This window comes from Sapajus apella, unplaced genomic scaffold, assembly GCF_009761245.1.
Source record: "Sapajus apella isolate SASKATOON/1434 unplaced genomic scaffold, GSC_monkey_1.0 scaffold21, whole genome shotgun sequence".
In the NCBI taxonomy this organism is placed as follows: domain Eukaryota; kingdom Metazoa; phylum Chordata; class Mammalia; order Primates; family Cebidae; genus Sapajus; species Sapajus apella.
The window spans coordinates 10,430,493-10,446,640 of record NW_022436961.1 but is presented as its reverse complement, the minus strand read 5'-3'; the positions used below and the strand labels follow the sequence as shown (position 1 = coordinate 10,446,640).

The window sequence follows — 16,148 nt, the reverse complement described above, 5'->3', positions numbered from 1 at the left end:
TCTTGACCTCGTGATCCACCCGCCTCGGCCTCCCAAAGTGCTGGGATTACAGGCTTGAGCCACCGCGCCCGGCCCTCTTTTATTTACTCCCTTCTCACCCTTTCCCCTGAGTCCCCAAAGTCCATCATATCAATCTTATACCTCTGCATCCTTATAGCTTAGCTCCTACTTATGAGTAAGAACATATGATGTTTGGTTTTCCATTCCTGAGTTATTTCACTTAGAATAATGGTCTCCAATTTCATCCAGGTTGTTGTGAATGCCATTATTTCATTCCCTTTTATGGCTGAGTACTACTCCATGGTATGTATATATGTGTGTGTGTGTGTGTGTGTGTGTGTGTGTGTGTGTGTGTGTGTATACACACACATGCGCACATTATATGTAGTATATAATGTATATACTGTACATATATATAATATAGTATATACTACATATATATAATGTATATACTACATGTATGTAATGTTTATATAATGTATATACTACATATAATGTAGTATGTGTGTGTGTGTCACACACACTACAATTTTTTTTATCTACTCTTTGATTGAAGGGCATTTTGGCTGGTTCCATGTTTTTGCGATTGTGACTTGTGCTGCTATAAATATGTGTGTACAAGTTTTTGTTTTTGTTTTTTTTTTTTTGTATAATGACTTCTTTTCCTCTGGGTAGATACTCAGCAGTAGGCTTACTTGATAAAGTGGTAGTTTTTTTGCAATTGTGACTTGTGCTGCTGTAAACACATATGTACAAGTATTTTTTTTTTGTATAATGACTTCTTTTCCTCTGGGTACTCAGTAGTGGAATTACTAGATAAAGTGGTAGTTCTACTTCTAGTTCTTTAAGGAGTCTCCACACTGTTCTCCATAGAGGTTGTGCTGGTTTACATTCCCAACAGCAGTGTAAAAGAGTTTCCTTTTCACTGCATCCACAACATCTATTATTTTTTTATTTTTTAATTATGGCCATTCTTGGAGGAGTAAGGTGGTATCGCATTGTGGTTTTGATTAGGACTTTCAGTACTACGTTGAATAGAAGTGGTGAGAGTGGACATCCTTGTCCTGTTCTAATTCTCAGGGAAAATGCTTTCAACTTTTCCCCTTTCAGTATTATGCTGGCTATGGGTTTGTCATAGATGACTTCTACTACCTTAAGATATATCCCTTGTATGCTGATTTTGCTGAGGCTTTTCATCTTTAGGTGATGTTGGATTTTGTCAAATGCTTTTTCTGTGTCTGTGGAGATGATCATGTGATTTTTGTTTTTAATTCTGTTTATGTGGTATATTGCATTTATTGACTTGTGTGTGTTAAACCACTCCTGCATCTCTGGTATGAAACCCACTTGATCATAATGGATTATCTTTTGGACATGCTATTGGATTCAGTCAGCTAGTATTTTGTGGAGGATTTTGCATCTATATTAATCAGAGATATTGGTCTGTACTTTTTTGTGTTCTGTCCTTTCCTGGTATTTGGTAATAGGGTGATAATGGCTTCATTGAATGAATGCAAAATTCATTCAATAGAATGCATTCAGTAGAATGCAGCAGCAGTTTAGAAATACAAAGGGGGACATTAATGATAGAAGGACTTGTGCCACAGGAAAATATCACAATCCTAAATATACATGCACTGAACACTGGAGCTCCCAAATTTATAAGGCGATTACTGCTAGACCTAAGAAATGAGACAGACAGCAACACAATAATAGTGGAGGACTTTAATACTTCACTGACAGCACTAGACAGGTCATCAAGACAGAAAGTCAACAAAGAAATAATGAATTTAAACTATGCCCTAGAACAAATGAACTTAACAGGTGTTTAAAGAACATCCTACCCAACAAAACAGGTATTTAGAGAACATCCTACCCAACAACTACAGAATATACATTCTATTTATCAGTACATGGAACATTCTCTAAGACAGACCATATGATAGATCATAAAACAAGTCTCATTACATTTAAGAAAACTGACATTGTATCAAATACTCTCTCAGACCATAGTGGAATAAAATTGGAAATCAACTCCAAACGGAACCCTCAAAACAATGCAAATACATGGAAATTAAATAGCCTACTCTCAAATGATTGTTGGGTAAACAATAAAATCAAGATGAAAATTAAAATATTTTTTGAACTGAGTGATGATAGTGACACAACCTACCACACCCCCTGGGATATAGCTAAGGTAGTGCTAAAAAGAAAGTCCATTGCCTTAAATGCCTACATCAAAAAGTCTGAAAGAGCCCAAATAGAAAATCGAAGGCCACATATCAAGGAACTACAGAAACAAGAACAAACCAAATCCAAATCCAGCAGAAGAAAATAAGTAACAAAGATTAGAGCAAAACGAAAAGAAACTGAAACAAAAAAATACAAAAGATAAATGAAATAAAAAGCTGGTTCTTTGGAAAGATACATAAAATTGATAGTCCATTAGCAACATAAACCAAGAGAAGAGAGATCAAATAAGCTCAATTAGAAATGAAATATGAGATATTATAACCGATACCACAGAAATGTGAAAGATCATTCAAGGCTACTATGAACATCTTTATGAACATAAACTAGAAAACCTAAAGGAGATGGATAAATTCCTGGAAATACACAACTCTCCTAGGTAAAATCAGGAAGAAATAGAAACTCTGAACACACCAATAACAAGCAGCAAGATTGAAATGGTAACAAAAAATTGCCAACAAAAAAGGGCCAGAACCAAATGGAGTCACAGCTGAATTCTATCAGGCATTCAAAGAGGAACTGATAGCAGTTCTATTGACAGTATTCCACCAGATAGAGAAAATTATCCCTAAATCATTCTATATATTTTGCATTTCTCTCTGTCCTTCATTTCCAGAAGTCATGATTTCTTATGCTATTTCACTGAATATTTTTCTGTCATATATCATTTTTTTAAAATTTCACTAAGTTGGACTTAACATTTTCCTGATGGCTTCTTGATTAGCTTAATAATGGATCCTCTGAATTATTTTTCTCACAATTCAGGAATTTCTTCTTGGATCGGCTCCATTGCTGGTGAGTGAGTGTGATCTTTTGGGGGTGGTAAAGAACTATGTTTTGTCAAATTACCAGAATTGTTTTCCTGATTCCTTCTCACTTGGGTAGACTGTGCCAGAGGGAAGATCTGGGGCTCAAGGGCTACTGTTCAGATTCTTTTGTCTCATGGGGTGCTCCTTTGATGTTGTGCTCTCCCCACTTCCCTAGGAGTGTGGCACCCTGAAAGCCAAACTGCAGTGACAGTTATTTCTCTTTTGGATCTAGCCACCCAGCAGAGCTACTGGGCTCTGAGTAGGTACTGAGGGTTGTCTGCCCAGGGTCCCGTGATGTGAACCGTATTCAGATCTCTCACCCATGGACAGTAGCACCTGCTCTGGTGGAGGTGGCAGGGGAGTGAAATGGACTTCGTAAGGGTCCTTGGTTGTAGTTTTGTTTATTGCACTAGTTTTGTGTTGGTTGGCCTTCTGCCATGAGGTGGCACTTTCAAGAGAGCATCAGCTGTGGTGGTATAGGGAGGATCAGGTGGTAGATGGGGCCCTAGAGCTCCCAAACTATTACATCCTTTGTCTTTGGCTACCAGTGAGGGTAGACAAAGACTATCAGGTGGAGACAGAGTTAGGTCTGTCTGATCTCAGACTGTCCTTGCACTGGGCTTGCTGTGGAGGATGGGGTTGTGGTTCTCAGGCCAATGGAGTTATATTCCCAGGGAGATCATGGCTGCATCTGCTGAGTCATGCAGGATGCCAGGGAAGTCGGGGAAAGCCAGCAGTTACAGGCCTCACCCTGCTCCTACGCAGCCCAAAAGGCTCATCTCACTCCCACTGTGGCCCCCACCCTGGGCAACAGCACCCAGTTTATTTCCAGGCAGTGGGAGAGCAGGGCTGAGAGCTTGCCCCAGGCTACCAGTCTTCCAGCCAAGAATGCAAGCAGGGCTGTCAGGTTTAGTGCCTCTCAGCCTGTGGGCTTCTGTGCTGTGTCTCTACTCCTGATTCACCCCTTCCCACGAATTGAGTCCAGGAAAATGCACGTTCAATTGAAATTGTTAGTTTAGCCAGAGGTTTTCTTCTCCTTGTGGTCTTTTCCCACTTCATCTGGCAGCCCTCCCCAAGGACCTCTGTGAGACAAAGTCAGAAATGGCTTCCTTGGGGACCAAGAGAGCTCATAGAACTCTTCCTGCTGCTTCCTCTACCCCATATTTCACTTGGGCCTCTAAATTTGTCTCAGCTCCAGGTAAGGTTAAATCCAGTTAAATCCTTCTCCCATAATCTCAACCTTCAGGTTCCCCATTGAGGGTATATGCTTGGGGACAGACAATCCTCCTTTCGAACTTTGGGGACTCACAGTTTTTCAGCTATCTCCTGGGGCTTGAAGAAGCAATCCACCTCCTTCAAAGGGTCCGTGGATTCTCTCCTTAAAATTTTCAATAATTTAATTAGACCTTGAGAATAAAAGTAAACAACTTTGGCACTCACTGTCTCTCATATATATATGTGTGTGTATGTGTGTGTGTGTGTGTATGTATATATATATATGTATATATATACACACATACACACATATAATGTCTTCTCATTAACAAAGAGTGAAACTCCCCATGTCAGTTCTTCCATAAACTTGAAATTCTTGCCATCTCTCCACCTACTTAATCCAATGCTGTCTTCCAAGCTCAGTTCACCTTCTCATAAATGAAGCTTTCTCTAATAAAACAGAAGTTGTCAAGAGAGAGGCAGTGGACATTGAACAATACCTGCTGGTACCTGACCTAGGAAAGTCTTGTCCCTTTCTGGAATTTAGTTATTTTGATTAGTTTGCATCCATAACTCGCCAAACTGTCCAGTTTTTCTAGTTGTCTTTATGAGAACAATGATCTGTGAGAAACTTTGACATTCTAACTAGAAAAAAACTTTCTTCCTTCAGTGATTTTTGGGAGCCTCCAGAAAGCACACTTGGCAAATCAATGTCGGGTAGGTTTAGGAGAGATATTAAGCTTTGAGCCTGTTCTTGTCTATTAACATTGGAAGAAACACATTCTGATAAATATTGTTGTGCTATATCTGCTGATGCATTCTTTAGACCTGTGACATGGAATATAGTGGCAGAAAACAAATTGGCCTAATGTAATAGCTTCTAACAAAGTCTTAAATTTTGGCATCATTATAATTGCAAAGCAGTTGCAGCATAAATCATACTAATGTGTTGTAAGGTCCTCATACTCTCATTTAACTCTACATGAACTCGGTTAAAGCTAGTCTTCAGATAGGAGTTATTAATATTCACTATTACTTTTTATGGGTAGCAATTACTTATTCTTTACTGTGACATTTTGAATCATGAAACTTGCAAGACCTTGTTTACTAACACTCGGTAAAAGTTCTCATGTAAGATAATTCCTAGATATCTGCTTCACTCATTCAACTTAAAATTTTTCATTAGGCCAGCATTTCCAAGGGGTGCTTCACAGAATGCTGATTCCCACAGATACTGATTTAAAAAAAAAAAAAAAGGTTCTGTAGATAAAGGTATCTTGGAAATACCATCAAGTGCAATACCTCTTTTGATTTTATCAATTAATATTAGCATATGAAAGGATCTGAATAATTATGCAATAATTCTTTACTTTGTTCAATATGGCATTTCCACACTGTTAAAAAATGTTTTTTTTTTAACGTAACATCTATTGATCTCTTGAATCTGGTGTTTTATGAAATACACTTTAGAAAATGGCTAAGAGAGTAATAAGGAAGTTAATGAAAATCATGTGTACTAAATTGTTTAAATGAATTGAGAGATAGGCAGCTCTGTTGTATATGATACATCCTAGAAATCTCCACATCTTTTGCAGAGATTTGAAATTTAATACATTTTAAGCCAGGAGTGGTGGGTCGTGCCTATACTTCTAGCACTTTAAGAGGGTATGGCAGGAAGATTGTTTCGAGGTCAGGAGTTCAAGGTCAACCTGGGCAACAAAGTGAGACCTGTCTCTACAAAAAAGTTTTAAAATTAGCCGGTTGCAGTGGCACACACCTTTATTCCCACTCAGGAGACTGAGGTGGGAGGATCGCTTGGGGACAGCAGTTCAAAGCTGCAGTAAATCATGCTTGTGCCACTGCACTCCTGCTGTGTGACAGAGCAATACCCTGTCTCAAATAAAAATAAAAATAAATAAAATGCAGACTTTAGACTATAAATGTATTCTCTTGTGAGTATTGTAGTATTTCTGAACACCGTGGAACTTGTGAACATGGCAGAACTACAGCCTTTTCAGAATAAGAAATGATATAATTATATGATGCTATAGACTCTCTAGGCATTTTTCAAAAAGATTTTGAACGAGAGGTGGTCCTCCTGGAAAGAAACATAACAGTCTGCATGATTTTCCTAGTATCTGAAATCATCTATAAATATCTGTGTATATTTCCTGGAGATTTCTGACCCTATTGGCAAGACCGTATATCTGAAACTTTAATCTTAAGTGAAGCGACTACTTTCATTTTTGTGAAATTAGGTGAACAAGTCTTACAAGCTAAAGTTTAGTTTTAGCTATTATAAATGTCAAATTTTATCCAGTCAAGAGAATCACTGGAGTGTTTCATCACTGTGAATTCCATACACTATGATGATCCAGCTCCATGATGTCATCCAGGAAATTTCTAACTTTTAGAAACACAGTATAAGAATTATCTCACCTGAGGGCTGATGTTGGTGAAACTTGAATCTCTGAGCGCTACTGGATGGTGCTGAAGTTTTCTCTGCTTGGAATTCTTCCCTGAAACATTCCTCTTGGTTAAATCTTACTCAACCTTGAGGTTTTAATTTAAATATTTCTTTCTTAGAAAGAACTTATGTGACCTCCCTCTCTAAAGCAATTCAAATTTAGCTCTCTACATTTATCCCCTCTCAGAGTAACCTATTTTCATAATTATATATTTATTTAAAATTTTAAACATTTAATGTCTGCCTCTCCCACTAGACTGTGAACTCTACATAGCTAGAGATTTTATCTGATGGATTTTTCTTTTCGCCACAGTGTAATCAATGCTAAGAACAGTCTGGCACATAATTGTTACTTGATAAATATTTGTTGGCTGAAGGAAGTGCATGTTCTTTATAGATGGAAGCTAAAAATGTGAAATCTGGCTGGGCGTGATGGCTCATGCCTGTAATTTTAACACTTTGGGAGGCCGAGGCAGGTGGATCGCCTGAGGTCAAGAGTTCAAGAACGGCCTGGCCAACATGGTGAAACCTCAACTCTACTAAAAATACAAAAATTAGCCAGGTGTAGGGGTAGGTGCCTGTAATCCCAGCTACTCTGGAGGCTGAATCCAGGAGGCAGATGTTGCAGTGAACCAAGATCATGCCATTGTACTCTAGCCTGGGCAACAGAGCAAAAACTCTGTCTCAAAACAATAAATAAAATTAAAATGTCAAATCTAAAAATGTCAAACACATAGAAACAGAGTAGAATGGTAGTTACTAAGGGTTTGGGGAGTGGGGAGTATGAGGGGATGTTCATGAAGAGCTACAGAATTCCAGCTTTGCAAGATAAAATCTGGAGACCTAATGTACAACAACGTAACTATAGTTAACAGTATTGTATAATATACTTGAAATTTGTTAAGAGGTTAGAGGAGAAGTGTTCTTACCTCACAGGTAACTATGAGGTGATAGATATGTTAATTGGCCTGATTGTAGTGAATATTTCATAATGCATACATATATCAAAGCATCAAGTTGTATGTGTTAAATATATACAATTTTAAATTGTCAATCATACCTCAAGCTTGAAAAATAATTGAAGTGTACACACAAGCATCCCTCAGTCTCATCATATGTATTAATCCTAGCAAAAACTCATTTGAATTGCATAGTACAGTTCTGTTCAGAGTCCTCTTTTGCTTCAAGATAAAAGCTGTTGATTAACTGTGAATCCTAAAAAATAAATTTGGCATAAAATTTTCCAGAAAGTAGCAGCTTTAAGTACAAAAATGGATTTTAATGTTAGGTCATGGCATTCAATTGCATAATCAAAATATTTGAAAAATATTTCGACTTTTCTTGTTTAATTTTCTTTCAGAAGGCTATTTTCTGTGTCATTACAAAGCATATTAGTTAACAAGGAAACAGTCATGGTGAGATCAACACACACTTTGTATTATCTTCTATGCCTACAAGTTGATTGTGATGGGATAGTCTGTATACATTTAGTTAAAACCGTGAGGGCCTTTCCCCACAGGAAAGGACTATGCAGATTTTCCACTGGGGTCATCTTCCTACTTGCTTTCTAAGAGTTTGTAAATGTTACACTAAATGCTGGTGGCTGTTCAATGTAGCATGGCTGTAGTGATCCCAGGTGTTAACATTTACCTGGAATGCTCTACAAAATAGCACTACTAATCAGAAGAAATGGAAATACCTCTAATTTGTTCCCCAAAAGTTATGGCTGCCAAAGAAACATTTTCACTGTTTTTCCTACAATTTCTTCCAGAAGCCCATGGTGGGAAGTAATTATTTTAGTTGGTGCTGAAGATTGGGAAGGTATTCAGGGGAAAGCCACATCCAGCTTGTCCTAAAGGAATGCTGAAAATGTTAGAATGGTGGAAGAGAGATTCCACATCTGCTTTTCCTTTATCCTCCTCATCATGGAACATATTAGATTGAAATGCTTATTACTGAGAAAAATTCAACCCCAAGATAAGAGGTTTGTTCCCGTCTGACAGAAAGGGCTATCATGAGAGGAACAGAAGTGTTACATTCATCATTGCCTACAGAAAAAGTGGTGTTAAGTAATGATAGAAGAAATTCTGATACTTCTCTTTTTCTTCCTTTTCTTCCTCCTCCCCCAACCCACCCCTACTTCTTTTAACCATAGTCCATATAGGCTGGTTATATTGACTGTTCTATACATTTTTAAATTTTCTTCAGGATAAAATATCCTTAACAATTTTTTTTTTTTGTAGTGCACTCTGTGTAAGGCCAAGATAAAATGCAAAACATCTTTTTGTTTGTTTGTTTTTTAATGGCTTAGTTCTGCCAGGCTTGAATTGACATAAACTGATTCATTTGAGATAAATTTAAAGGGCTAGATCTCTATAATGAATAATTAGCTAACCACACAATTTTTACAACTGGAAGTTACCTCATCAAATGTCTTCAGTTTACAGATGAGAATGAAGTTCTCGGCTCTACTCTGAGAACGGCCGTAAAAGTTCTTGGCTGCTTCAAGGGACAACTCAAATGACCTCCCATTACCTCCTGCATTAAATTCAAGCCAATGTTAGTACTGGATAGAGATTTAATAGAAGCCAGAAGTGTTCCTAAAGTGACTTTCTAGACATTGGCATAGTTATTTCAGAGGTTGCCGTTCTTCCTATTTCCTATGGATTATTTTATCCGTGAGCAGTGATTCTTACATTTGAGATCAACAATGAATAGTATAAAAAAAATTATTTAGAGCTTCCTTGTACATAACCCTCACTTTGTAGCCCCTTCAAAGTATTAAGATGTCCCTCTTTAATTTTTCTCCATTGTGAATATTTTATTAGAATGGTTGCTTTTAAGGGGAAAACTGGGTAAAACAGAAGTTCAATTAAAAAGGAAATCTGTCAACAATTATTTAACACAAATATTCTGTAAAACACTTTAATGCATGTTTTTGCATGCACTAACTTATTTAGTTCTTTCAACAACTTTATAAGGTAGAAATGTATTTTATAGATGAAATAAACTAAGTGATGTAGTAACACGCAATTACCATGTGGTTGGTAAATTCAGGTCAGTCTGATTTCAGTGCTCTTTCTATTGTATCATCTTTGATGTTTGGAGTGTACTGAGCCAAGAAATATGCAAAAATAGTAAATGATGCAGACAGAAGTATCTTGAGTAACTGTCTGCAGAAGGGTACTGATGGAATTTAGAGTTAAATGGTAGAATCAGAGAGCTTGGGTGAGATGCACATTTTCATTGTTTATATGCTCAGAAAGTTCTCCATCCAGTTGGAGAAACAAATCTGTTTTTTACTCTCTCTCTCTGTGTATGTGTGTGCACGGGCATGAGTTTGTGTGTGCAGCTTGAGTTTGAGAGTTAACATCAACATCTAAGAACCAGCTCATGAATTAAACTTAACTCCTTAAGAGCCCAGTTATAGCTCTGGGAGAAAAGATGAGTCTTTCTGAATTAATCCTCAGATAAAAATCTGTTTTCTTCTTTTTTGTGGCTGAATATCATACAACCTTTTTACATTACAAGCAATGCACAATGAGTTCTCTCCAATTGGGAAAAAAAAATTCCATCAAATATATCATTCCTGAAAAATGATTTAGAACTATAGACACCCAACTAAAATCTAGCAGGTATATTTATTTAGGATACTTAGATATATACTTAGAATTATGTTTGAGTTTTATGAGAAAAACCCAAAACAAGAAGAGCTGTCTTAGGGAGAAATTGATTTCTCTCACATGTAAAAGCGATATAAGATCTTCTGCTTTGGTATAGTTCAGCCTCTTTTTATCTTGTATTTCTGCCATGTGGAGCTTCTGTGCTCATCAAGGTCACCTTAAAGTCTGAGATGTCTGCTGGAACTCCAGCACTCACATCCACATTCTAGCAGTCGAGAAAGGATACCTCTGGAAGTTGCACAAATTTCTGTTGACTTCCATTTGGTAACAGCCTAGCCAAAACTCTGTATATAGATACAAGGCATCCTGGGTTATGTAGCATTTATTTTGGTTGGCCATATATTTATCTAAAAGGGGTTCTGTTACAGTGGTTCAAGTGGACAATGAACATTGGAGGAAGCATAATAAACACTCTTCCCCACATAGTGGTATGGAAGTTTTGGGGGAAAGAAAAATATAAGACAAAATCTAGCATATATCAGGACTGAGATGGAGATGAATTAAAGTTAACTACTTAAGAGTCCAGTTACAGCTCTGGGAGAATAATAAAGCTGGGGAGGACTTTAGAGAAATACATGGGAATGAAAGTATAATGAGCATGGATTTGATTCTTCACAAAAGTAAGCAATACTACTTTAATTGTAAATATCAGGAATCATTTATTAGATATAGTTGTTTATATAAATGATAAAAGGGAATTCTCTGTGCGGTGAAAAGACAAACATAAAAATAATTTCCCACAAGGAAATTTACAATTTGCTTTTGTTGCAATAGTTGAGACATTGCTGGCTGCTGTTTTTGCTGGATGCTGTAATAAAACTAAAAAATGTGTTATAGCTCAAACAAAAGGTTATTTTTAGCTCACATAAAGTCTAAAATATAGTCCTAGACAAAAGGCTAGGGCTTTAATTTCCACGTGGTGATTTGGGGATCCAGGCTCCTTCCATCTCATGGCTCCACCATCTTCAACTCTTGGCTTCTAGACTTACCATGCACATGTGTACCAAGCTGGCTGAAGGTGAAAAAGGATGGAGGATCATGTGTCCCAGGGCTTTATGGTCCAGGCCAGGAACTGGTGCATATCACTTCCATTCACATTTCATTAACTAGAACAGCAAAAAAAAAAAAAAAAAAAAAAAAAGGAAAAAGAAAAAAAGTGAAAGTTTATCTGTAGGTCCAGGAAGAAGAGGAAATGGGCTCAGTGAACAAAGAAGCAGTCTCTGATAGAGCCCATGCTTGTTTTTAAATAACCCATTTTGCTCTTTTTAGTTTTTAAAATAATTTATTTGTACTTTTTGTGGATACATAGGTGTATATATTTATGGAGTACCTCAGATGTTTTGATACTGGCATGCATGTAACGTGTAACAATCACATCATGGAAAATAGGATATTCACCTGCTCAAGCATTTATCCTTTGTGTTGGAAATGATACAGTTCTACTCCGCTAGTTATTTTTAAATGTACAATTAAATTATTGACTATAGTCACTCTGTTTTGCTATCAAATAATAGGTCTTATTCATTCATTCTAATTATTTTTTGTACCTATTAACCATCCCCATCTCTCCCCACCCCCACCACTACCCTTCTTATCATCTGGTAACCATCCTTCTACTCTCTGTCTCCATGGGTTCAGTCGTTTTGATTTTTTAGATACCACAAATAAGTGAGAACATGCAACATTTGTCTTTCTGTGTCTGGCTTATTTCGCTTAACATAATGACCTTCAGTTCCATGCATGTTGTTGCAAATGACTGTATCTCATTCTTTTTTTTAATGACTAAATAGTACTCCATTGTGTATAAGTACCACATTTTCTTTTTCCATTTCTCTGTTCATGGACACTTAGGTTGCTTTCAAACCTTGGCTACTATGAACAGAGCTGCAACAAACGTGTGGGTGTAGATATCTGTCTGATACACTGATTTCCTTTTGGGTTTATGTCCAGCACTGGGTTTGCTGGATCATATGTTAGCTCTATTTTTAGTATTTTGAGGAACCTCCAAACTGTTCTCTATAGTAGTTTTACAGATTTACATTCCCACGAACAGTGTATTAAGGGTTCCCTTTTCTTTATATCCTTGTCAGCATTTGTTATTGGCCCAATTTTTGGATGTAAGCCATTTTAAGTGGGATCAGGTGATATCTCATTTTAGTGTTGATTTGCATTTTTATGATCAATGTTATTGGGCACTTTTTCATATGTCTAACTGCCATTTGTAAATATTCTTTTGAGAAAGGAGTTCAAATCTTTTGCCCATTTAAAAATAGACTAGACTCTTTTCCTGTAGAATTGTTTGAGCTTCTCATATATGCTGCTTATTAATCCCTTGTCAGATGGTGAGTTTGCAAATACTTTCTCCTGTTCTGTGGGATTTTTATTAACTTTATTGATTGCTTCCTTTGCTGTGTAGAAGGTTTTTAACTTGATGTGATCCCATTTGTCTATTTTTGCTGTGTTTGCCTGTGCTTGTATACTCAAGAAATTTTTGCTCAGAGCAATGTACTGGAGACTTTCCCCAATGTTTTCTTGTAGTAATTTTGTACTTTGAGGTGTTAGATGTAAGTCTGTAATCAACTTTGTTTTCATTTTTGTATATGGTGAGAGATAAGGGTCTAGTTTCATTCTTCTGAACATGGAAGTATCCAGTTTTCCCAGTACCATTTATTGAAGAGATTATGCTTTCCCCAGTTTATGTTCTTGGCACCTTTGTCAAAAATGAGTTCACTTAGGTGTATGAATTGTTTTCTGGGTTCTCTATTCTGTTCTGTTGGCCTATGTGTCTGTTTTTATGCCAGTACCATGCTGTTTTGGTTATCATAGCTCTATAGTCAGCTATAATTTGAAATCAGCTTATGTGATTCTTCCAGTTTTGTTCTTTTTGCTTAGGACAGCTTTGTCTATTATGGATCTTTTGTGGTTCCATGTAAATTTTAGGACTTTTTTTTTTCTATTTCTGTGAAGAATGTCCTTGGTATTTTGATAGGGATTATCTTGAATCTGTAGATTGCTATGGGTAGTATGGATATTTTAACAACAGTGTTTCCCATGAACATGGATTATCTTCATTTTTTGCATGTCTTTCAATTTCTCAGAGTTTGACAGTTTTTATTATAAAGATCTCTCACTTCTTTGGTTAATTTCTAGGTATTTAATTTTATGTGTGGCTTTTTATTTCTTTTTCAGACTGCTCACTATTGACATATAGAAATACTATTGATTTTTGTATGGTGATTTTTATATCCTGCAACTTTACTAGATTTGTTTCTAATAGTTCTTAGAGTTTTTTGTATAGTCTTTAGAATTTTCCAACAATAAAACCATATCATCTGCAAACATGGATAACTCGGCTTCTTCCTTTTCAATTTGGATGCCCTTTATATCTTTCTCTCATCTGACTGCTGTAGCTAGGACTTCTTGTACTATGTTGAATAACAGTGGGCATCATTGTGTGTTCCACATCTTAGAGGAAAGGCTTTCAGTTTATCCTTGTTTAGAACAATACTAGATGTGGATCTGTCATGTAGAGCTTTTATTATATTGAATTATGTTCTTTCATACCAGTTTTTGGAGGGTTCTTATGACTGATGTTAAATTTGATCAAATGCTTTTCAGCATCAATTGAAATGATCATATGGGTTTTGTCCTTCATTCTGTTGATATGATGTATCACAGTGATTGATTTGCATACATTGTACCATCCTTGCATCCCAGGGGCCTCATAGAATGAGTTTGGAAGTATTCTTCTTTCTCTATTTTTTGGAATAGCTTGAGTAGGATTAGGGTAAATTCTTTTTTAAATGTTTGATAGAAATCAGCAGTGAAACCATTGGGTCCCAGGCTTTTCTTTACTGGGAAACTTTTTGTTATAGCTTCAATCTGATTCCTTCTTATTGGTCTGTTCAGGTTTTGGATTTCTTCCTGATTCAATCTTGACAGGTTGTATATGTCTAGGAATTGGTCCATTTCTTCTAGATTTTCCAATTTATTGGCATTTAGTTGCTTATAGTAGCCACTAATGATACTTTCAATTTCTGTAATACCAGTTGTCTCTGATTTTATTGGATTGTTTTTCTTAGTCTGGTTAAAGATTTGTCTACTTTAACTTTTCAAAATCCCAACTTTGTTTCATTGACCTTTTGTATTGTCTTCTTCATTTCCATTTCATTTATTTCTGTGGTGATTTTATTATTTGGTTTTCTACTAATTTGGGGTTTGGTTTGCCCTTTTCTATCTTTAATATACATCAGTAGATTGTTTATTTGAAGTTTTTCCCTGTTTTGATATATAGGCACTTGTAGATTTAAGCTTTGCTCTTAGTGCTACGTTTGCTGCATGCCACAGGTTTTGGTATGTTGTGTTTCCATTATCATATGTTTCAAGAAATTTTTCAATTGACCCACTGGTCATTCAGGAGCATGTTGTGTAATTCCTAGTTTATTCCATTGTGGTCAGAGAAGATGCTTGATATTATTTCCATTTTTTGAATGTTTTAAGATTTGTTTTGTGACCTAACATATGGTTTATCCTTGAGAATGATCCATGTGGCAAGGAAAAGTATGTATATTCTCCGCATGTTCTCACTCATAGGCAGGTGTTGAACAATGAGAACACATGGACACAGGGAGGGGAGCACTACACACTGGGGTCTGTTGGGGGGAAATGGGGGAGGGACGGGGGGTGGGGAGGTTGGGAGAGATAGCATGGGGAGAAATGCCAGGTATAGGTGAAGGGGAGGAAGGCAGCAAATCACACTGCCATGTGTGTACCTATGCAACAATCTTGCATGTTCTTCACATGTACCCCAAAACCTAAAATGCAATTAAAGGAAAAAAAAAGTGTGTGTATTCTGTAGCTCTTGGAAGAAATAGTCTGTAAATATGTATTAGATCCATTTGTTCTGTAGTGCACATTAAGTCTGACGTTTATTGATTTTCTATCTGGTAAATCTGTCCAGTGCTGAAAGTGGGGTGTTGAAGTCTCCAGCTATTATTGTATTAGGATCTATCTCTTTAGCTCTAATAATATTTTATTTATATATCTGGGGGTTCCAGTATTGGATGCATATATTTTAAAAATTGTTATATTCTCTTGCTGAATTGACCCCTTTCTGAGAATATAGTGACCTTGTCTCTTCTTGTAGCTTTTGTTTTAGAAATCTATTTTGTCTGATATAAGTATAGCTACTTCTTTTCTTTATTGGTTTCCATTAGCATGGAATATCTTTTTCCATCTCTTTATTTTCACTCTGTTTTTGTCTTTACAGGTCAAATGTGTTTCTGGTAGGCAACAGATTAATGGGCCTTGATTTTTCAACCAATCAGCCACTCTATCTTTTAATTAAAGAGTTTAGTCCATTTACATTCAATGTTACTATTGAAAAGTAATTAACTACTCCTGCCATTTTGCTATGTGTTTTCTAATTGTTCTGTCATCCTCTCTTTTTCCTTCCCTTCCTGCTTTCCTTTAGTGAAGGTGATTTTCTCTGGTTATGTGACTTAGTTTCTTGCTTTTTATTTTTGTGTATTTATTGTATGTTTCTCGGGTTGAAGTTACTGTGAGGCTTGCAAATACTATCTTATAATCCATTACTTGAAGCTGATAACAAGAACATTGTTTGCATAAACAAAAAGACTAATAAAGACTCTACATCTTAACTTTATTTTTTTTTAACTAAAGTTGTTATAGTTATTTTTTATTGGTTCATTGGTTAGTATTTCT

At 36.4% G+C, this 16,148-nt stretch overlaps 2 long non-coding RNA genes across 2 annotated transcripts in view; both read left to right on the top strand.

The window, feature by feature from the left end:
* The window catches only part of LOC116558359, a 19,614-nt gene extending 18,669 nt beyond the window's left edge, over nt 1-945 (top strand). Inside the window, exon 2 of the long non-coding RNA XR_004271968.1 lies at nt 817-945. This is a non-coding gene — a long non-coding RNA (uncharacterized LOC116558359). The remainder of the gene's footprint in view (nt 1-816) is intronic.
* Nucleotides 946-4,820: 3,875 nt separating this feature from the next.
* Nucleotides 4,821-13,397, top strand: LOC116558358. The gene is made up of 3 exons (XR_004271967.1): nt 4,821-4,833; nt 7,999-8,004; nt 13,251-13,397. It is a non-coding gene; the product is annotated as an uncharacterized LOC116558358 (long non-coding RNA).
* Nucleotides 13,398-16,148: the final 2,751 nt, after the last annotated feature.